Genomic DNA, 8,327 nt, shown 5'->3' with positions numbered 1-8,327 from the left:
AAGTTGGAAGGGACCTTGGAGGTCATCTAGTCCAACCCCCTGCTCAGGCAGGAAACCCTATACCATTTCAGACAAATGGCTGTCCAGTCTCTTCTTAAAAACTTCCAGTGTTGGAGCATTCACAACTTCTGGAGGCAGGTTGTTCCACTGGTTAATTGTTCTAACTGTCAGGAAGTTTCTCCTTAGTTCTAGGTTGCTTGTCTCCTTGATGAGTTTCCACCCGTTGCTTCTTGTCCTACCTTCAGGGGCCTTGGAGAATAGCTTGACTCCCTCTTCTTTGTGGCAGCCCCTGAGATATTGGAACACTGCTATCATGTCCCCCCTTGTCCTTCTCTTCATTAAACTAGACATACCCAATTCCACCAGCCTTTCCTTATATGCTCTTCTCTAATAGCTGGTTTTCTAGAGCGGTGGTTCCCTACCTTTTCTTCACCACAGACTCCCTTTAAATACCCTTTATGGCCATAGACTCTGGCCACGGACCACTGAAACTTAACTCAAAATTTAAATCATAACATTTCTTCAAGCCTTTGCAGCCCTCCTGTGATAACATCACAGTCCTCCAGTGGTCTGCAGACCACATGCTGAGAATCACTGTTCTAGAAGAATCTATTTGTCCAACAGGAACATTTGAGATTTCGGGGGGACTGTGAAAGCATGATTGAAGGCCTATACACCCTATTTTATGCATGGTCACAGATGTTGCCTTGATAGCTCCTGCTGCCCAGATTGATTTTGCCCAGTTTTCCTACCTTTTGAAACCTGGGTATATTCTATTAGGGTTGTCCTGTGATAGAATTTGTGAACTGGAGACCAAGAGTTTAGAAAAGAAGGAAAAGCTTACTGTTGGAAAGAGAACGAGGGATACATTTTATCTTGATTCAAGTACAGGTTGTTGTTGTTGTTGTTAGTTGCGAAGTCATGTCTGACCCATCACAACCCCATGGACAATGTTCCTCTAGGCCTTCCTGTCCTCTACCATCTTCTGGAGTCCATTTAAACTCACGCCTACTGCTTCAGTGACTCCATCCAGCCACCTCATTCTCTGTCGTCCCCTTCTTCTATGGCCCTCAATCTTTCCCAGCATTAGGCTCTTCTCCAGTGAGTCCTTCCTTCTCATTAGGTGGCCAAAGTACTTGAGTTTCAACTTCAGGATCTGGCCTTCTAAAGAGCAGTCAGGGTTGATCTCCTCTAGGACTGACCGGTTTGATGACCTTGCAGTCCAGAGGATCGCAGGTGTCTTCTCCAGCACCTTAGTTCAAAGGCCTCAATTCTTTGGCGCTCAGCCTTTCTGATGGTCCAACCATGGCCTTAACTATACATACTTTCAAGCACAGGTAGTCCTCCCTTAAAGATTGCCATATTAGGAAATATTCAGAGGTACAATAAGTAACTTTGTGGCCAGTCCTCGAATTTACAATCTTTACATGTTGGTAATGCAAAGGAAAGTTGAAGGAAGACCATAAGCAAAGCTTTGGGTTCACTTAGCAATTGCTTCACTTAACAACCAAGTGGCTAATGCCAATTGTGGTTGCTAAACTAGGACAAGCTGTAATGATATATCCTGAAAGAGAAATTGCAAGTACATGACATCTCAAGGGAAAAGATGCTCTTCTCACACATTTGAACTGCCACAAATGATAATTGTGTGTATTCCAATGATGCCCTGCTGTTCACACCACTTAATTCTGGAACTAGGAGTGAAGAATGGTTTTGAACAAGTTTGGAGATCATATTTTACCTCCTAGTAGCTACCTGGTAATAAGACATTCAAGATCACAAGATGAGAAAGAATGTCTTCTTTATTTGTTTTGACTTTTTAACATGACTTTCCCTCTCCCTTCTTTCTTTGTATCACTTAGATTGATGAAGAGTTCAGAGACCTCAGAAGCCTGCATGCTCTTTTCTTGATTGGTTGTAGTATAGGATTTCTCTAGATGTGCCAATTTGTTAAACACTTTATGGATTCAGCACAGCTATTTTTATTTTCTGTAGGGCTGGTTTGCTTTTTGAAGGTGGAACATTAAACCATATTTTACTGGTTATTGTATCATCCCTGGAAACGGAGTGCTACCTGCTGCATCAGACAGTTGGATGCATTGGTTTTGTTTTAATTTAGTTTGTGTACACATTCTGTTATATTGAAGGTCGGGAAAAATGCATTTTTTTCCTCTTTGAAACAGGCAGCTGATGTTATCCTTAAAGAAATTATTCTGAAATGTCTTGAGCAAGATAGAATGTAAATGGGGCAGACATAAATTATTATTCCAAGTTGTGCCTTTGAGTCAGTTCTTCATTCCTGGTGACTGCCTGGACTAGCCTCTGAAGTTTTCTTGGCAAAGTTTTCCAGAAGTGAATTGCCATTTCAACTTCTGGAGAAGAAATGGTGGGCTGAAGATGCCTCTGTGAAAAGGGGAGCTGATGACCATGGTGGAATAAAGAGCCAGACAGTGCAACGACTCTTTGATAATTCTCTCTCGATAAGGAGAGGAGTTGAGATTGCCCACATGTGCTCCAGATAGCTGCTCTTTGCAAGTAGATTATTATTATTATTATTATATTATATTTAAATTTATATCCCGCCCTTCTCCTCGCGGACTCAGGGCGGCTGACAATCAATTAAAATACATAAATGACAATTACAGATTTAAAATTAATTAAAAAGAAATATTTTAAACATAGTCCAATTAAAATATAATTAAAACCCCTCTAAAAATTACCGATCCGGTCAGGACGTTCGTGGAATAACCAAGTCTTAAGGGCGCGGCGGAAGGAAGGGAGATCAGGGATGACCCTGATCTCTGGGGGCAGTTCATTCCAGAGGGTGGGAGCTCCCACAGAGAAGGCCCTCCCCCTTGGGGTCGCCAGCCGGCACTGTCTGGCCGACGGCACCCTGAGGAGACCCACTCTGTGGGAGCGTCTCGAAGGCAACAAACTATTCTTCAGTGTGCTTAGAGGCCTGGGAGAAGAGAGAATAGCCATCCTGCTCAAACCCCAGCTGGTGCCTTTGAAAGAACATTAGGTTTGCATACTTCATATTTGGAGATTGCTTGTTACAGTAACTGCTTTTAAGCTATTAAGGAGTTTTGGGTGAACAGGTTTTATAGCACTGGGTGAATTTCCTTCAATCCTTAGTGAAAGAAGTTTTAGCTACATGTTTAAGAACTTATTTTTTTTCTTTTTGAATAAACAGCAAAAGGGTGATTTAAAGCTTTGATTTTAGAAAGTTAGAATGGACTAAAGGTCCAAATAGATTTGAAATAAAATTTTGGAATTCACTATAAAGTATCATTCCTATGGGAAAATGCTTTTGCTTTGATTTAAAATAAAAATAATAAGACTTTAAAAATTGGACACTTAATGAAACTAGAGAGAATTAAATATTATAATTCAAGAGGAAGAACATCCAAACTTGACTCACAATGGCAGAATAAAGTAAACTATTTTAATAATGGGCAGATACTGAAGCATAGTGTTGAACAATGAACCGGAAGTTAATCTACGAAGAACAGCTACGGGACTTGGGTTTGGCTAGTCTAAAGAAAAGAAGAAATAGGGGTGACATGATAGCAATATTCCAATATTTGAGGGGCTGTCTCAAAGAAGAGGGGGTCAAGTTATTCTCCAAAGCACCGGAGGGCAGGACAAGAAACAATGGTTGGAAACTGATCAAAGAGAGAAGCAACCTGGAATTAAGGAAAAACTTCCTGACAGTGAGGACAATCAACCAGTGGAACAGCTTACCCCCCAAAATTGTGGGCGCTCCATCACTGGAGATTTTAAAGAAGAGACTAGACATTCACCTGTCTGTGATGGTATAGGTTCTCCTGCTTGAGCAGGGGGCTGGACTAGAAGACCTCCAAGGTCCCTTACAGCTTCTCTTCTCTTCTCTTCTCTTCTCTTCTCTTCTCTTCTCTTCTCTTCTCTTCTCTTCTTATTTCTATTTCTATTTCTATTTCTATTTCTATTATTTCTATTATTTCTATTATTTCTATTATTTCTATTATTTCTATTTCTATTTCTATTTCTATTTCTATTTCTATTTCTATTTCTATTTCTATTTCTATTTCTATTTCTATTTATATTTATATTTATATTTATATTTATATTTCCATTCTATTCTATTCTTAATGGTGTCTGCTTCTATAGATAGACTCTGTTTAAAAGCTATTAAGGAAGAGGAACAAGTTCTATGTCAAAGATTCAGATTGATTTGAAAGTGGATTTAAAAGTTTCAGGCTACAAGAATGACGTGGAACAAGTTATTACTCTGCTCATATTAGAGAAACCTTCTGATATTTTAATAATTAAAAGGGATGTACAAATAATAAACCAAAAAATGACCTAGATAATTTTCCTATATTGAATTTACAAAAGAGACCTGTTAAACTTTTGAAGAATTTTGTGAGAAGAAACAAAGAAAAAATGGGGGGAAAATCAAATTCTAGGACATTATTTCAAAAGACTAAACATCAAGATTGTTAAAAATAAAAGAAAGGAACATAAAGTTGGTCAATATGATTGTGGTTAAATATCTCTGGTAACCCTTAATGGACTTTAGCTTTAGGTTTTGTGGATTTGTTTATAGATAAGAGATGGAATATGGGAGAAAGGGATCATTTGTGACATTTTAGGAGAATGTGATAAGTTATTAAAATTGTTGATATTTGTTGTATTTAAGCGGGAAGTTAGTTCTTTATGTTTCTTTTCTTTTTCTTTACTATGTTCTTATTTTTTGTCTTTTCTGCTTGTCTTTTTTCCTTTGCTCTTCCTTTTCTTCACCTTTTATTTTTTTCTTTTTATTCTGTTATTATTTTTGGTTTCTACTAGGTTTCATTGTTGTAATTGCAACGTTTAATCAAATTAATTTTTTAAAAAAAGTAGTTTGCCATTTCCTTCTTCCTAGGACTGAGAAAGAGTGATTGGCCCAAGGTCACCCAGCTGACTTTTTGCCTAAGGCAGGAGTAGAATTCATGATCTCCCGGTTGTCTTAACCTCTATACCCAATTGGGTCTCACTCTTTGTAAAAAAAAAAGTTTATTATAATACTTTCATGCTCACATAATCTGATGGAAATGGAAATAATTATTGTGTGGAATTGGTGAAAAGGTCAGGCCTTATTGGTGTAGAAACCAATTTTCCTTTATGCAATATAAGAAAAACAGGGACAATTCCACATACTGCATGCCTGTATATTTTGCACTCTCTATTACTTCCATAGTGCTTTCACAACTTATTTCAGTGTAATCTGTAAAACTGTAAAATAGCAATAGCAATAGCACTAAGACTTATATACCACTTCACAGTGCTTTACAGCTCTCTCTAAGTGGTTTACAGGGTCAGCATATTGCCCCCAACAATCTGGGTCCTCATTTTACTGACCTTGGAAGAATGGAAGGATAGAAGGGTGAGTCAACCTTGAGCAGGTCAGGATCGAACTCCAGGCTGTGGGCAGAGTTTGCCTACAATGCTGCATACTAACCACTGCACCACAATTCAGTACGGTATTTCATTATTATGTACCCTCGGGGCCCAAATCTGTAAAAGCTGTAATGCTGATCTTTCACATTTAGCCAGGTGTGATGGATTTTCAGATGGTATCCTTAAATGTCTTCCATCAATGATATTTTATGGAAAATGTTAATTCAATATTGCAAATACTGCGTAAAAGAAGGGAAAAGAAAGTAGAAAATAATATAGAATATAGAACATACAGAATAGAAAAGAAATAATCTTCCTGTCTGAGGTTGATAATTTGAAATTAATTTTCCAGTTTGCTTCATGGATTATTGAACTGGAGGCTGAATTAGAGTATTAATCAATATAACTGTCTTCTGCCTTTTCCTAAATCTTGTTTAAGCTCAGACAAATTTGAGTATATTTATTAAATAATTAAATTAACAACAGCATCAGCATTTGTAGCCCAGATAGCTATTGGAAAAAGGCAGTGTGCATTTATAATAGCTTTAGGAGGAAGTTTACACTTATTGTCTTTTACTCACCTCCTAGGATTCTAATAGGAAAGGAAATGACTTCTATCAGCCAATTGTTGAAGGAGAGATAAAAAGGGCCTGTCTCCATTCCTGGCTCAGGAATTCTGGGAGTTAAAGTCCACAAGTCATTTAAAGGGGCAAGTTTGAAGACCCCTGACTTATACTATGACGGTTGTGGAATGATAGATGCAGAGTTGACTATAAGATGGGCACCCATTTATAGATAAGCAGAATGAATGAATGAATGAATGAATGAATGAATGAATATCTACTTTCTTCCTTTGATAATGTGGAAACCAAGTGGACTGATGGAAGAGGGGTTCCTTCTCCTCACTTGTTTGTCTAAAATTGAAATTCTTAGGTTTGTTTGTTTGTTTATACAAATAATTCAAGGTGGCGAAGATACCAACATAGGTTTCTCCTTCTACTTTCCCACAACAACAATCTTGTGAGGTGGGTTGGGCAGAGAAAGAGTGACTGGCCTAAAGTCGCCCAGCTGGCTTTCATGGCTAAGGTGGGGCTTGAACTCTTGGTTTCCCGCTTTCTTCACCGGTGCCTTAACCATTAGACCACACTGACTCTCATTGAATGAAATTCTTAGTTCCCAGGGTTTTTAAATTCACCACTGATTTATAATCAGGTATATCTTTTACGTATGCTCCTGAGATTAATTTGTGAACCAGAGAGAAGAAAGAACACTGCTGAATCTCTACAACTATTAAACAGCATTCACAAAGTCCTCCTAAAATTGATGTTCCATAGGACACATATCAGGAAAAAAAGAATAACAGAGTAACAGAAGGGGCCTTGGAGGTCTACTAGGTCAACACCCACCCACCCATGTTTAAGCAGGTGATAATAATAATAATAATAATAATAATAATAATAATAATAATAATAATAATAATAATAATAATAATAATAATAATAATAATAATAATAATAATAATAATAGCAACAATGGTGCATTGGAAGATCTGCAAGAAATATCATTTGCCTGTAAGCAAAAACTGGTGGGATCATAAAATAGAGAAAGTCATATAAAATGATAACATTAAACTGCTCTGGGACTTCAGAATTCAAACAGACAAGCACCTGCAATATAACACCCCGGACTTAACAATTGTCGATAAGAAAGACAAAAAAGTCTGGATAGTGGACGTGGCAGTGCCTGGAGACAGCAGAATAGACAAGAAAGAACTGAAGAAGATAACAAAATACAAAGATCTACAAATAGAAATAGAAAGACTGTGGCAAAAGCAAGTAAGGGTAGTACCAATAGTAATAGGCGCCTTGAGTGCAATCCCAAAACAACTGGAGCACCACTTGAACACCATTGGCATTGACAAATTCGCCATTAGTCAATTGCAAAAGGCAGCCTTACTAGGAACTGCTTCCATCCTGCGACATTATCTGTAATACCATCAAACATCCACATCTGCCTATCCCAGGTCCTGGGTAAGGACTCGATAGGTAGACAAAATGCCAAATCCAGTCTGAACATTTGGCTGACTGTGCGATGATCCATAATAATAATAATAAAGTTGGAAGGGACCTTGGAAGTCATCTAGTCCAACCCCCTGCTCAGGCAGGAGACCCTATACCATTTCAGACAAATGGCTCTCCAGTCCCTTCCTAAAAACCTCCAGTGTTGGAGCATTCACAGCTTCTGAAGGCAGGTTGTTCCACTGATTAATTGTTCTAACTATCAGGAAATTTCTCCTTAATTGTAAGTTGCTTCTCCCCTTGGTTAGTTTCCATTAATTGCTTCTTGTCCTGCCTTCAGGTGCTTTGGAGAATAGCCTGACTCTTTCTTCTTTGTGGCAGCCCCTGAGATATTGGAACATGCTATCATGTCACCCCTCATTCTTCTCTTCATTAGACTAGACCAGTGGTGGCAAACCTATGGCATGCATGCCAGACATGGCACTCAGAGCCCTCTCTATGGGTACGTGTACTGTCGCCCTAGACCCGCCTCCTCCTATGGACCCCTCCTCAACAGCAGCCCCCCCGGAGGAGAGTCGCACTCGAGCGCGGCCCGTGTGGAGCAGCACTGGCAAGGACATGGCAGCCAGGCAGCGGGGACAAGACTCCACCCTCATGCTCCATCGTGCGCAGATGCTGCTGCGGGGCACAGGCAGAAGGTATGGCCGCCATGGTGCTGCCATGGAGGCAGTGGGTGGCCCTGTGGGTGGGGTGGGGGCAGAGTGGGGGGCGGGGAGGAACGGTTTTTGGGCACTTGGTCTCAAAAAGGTTCGCCATCCCTGGACTAGACATACCCAATTCCAACAACTGTTCCTTATATGTCTTAGCCTCCAGTCCCCTCATCTTTGT

The sequence above is a fragment of the Protobothrops mucrosquamatus genome, unplaced genomic scaffold (assembly GCF_001527695.2).
Source record: "Protobothrops mucrosquamatus isolate PMUCROS unplaced genomic scaffold, P.Mucros_1.0 scaffold1273, whole genome shotgun sequence".
Taxonomy (NCBI): domain Eukaryota; kingdom Metazoa; phylum Chordata; class Lepidosauria; order Squamata; family Viperidae; genus Protobothrops; species Protobothrops mucrosquamatus.
This window is presented reverse-complemented; position numbering follows the sequence as displayed.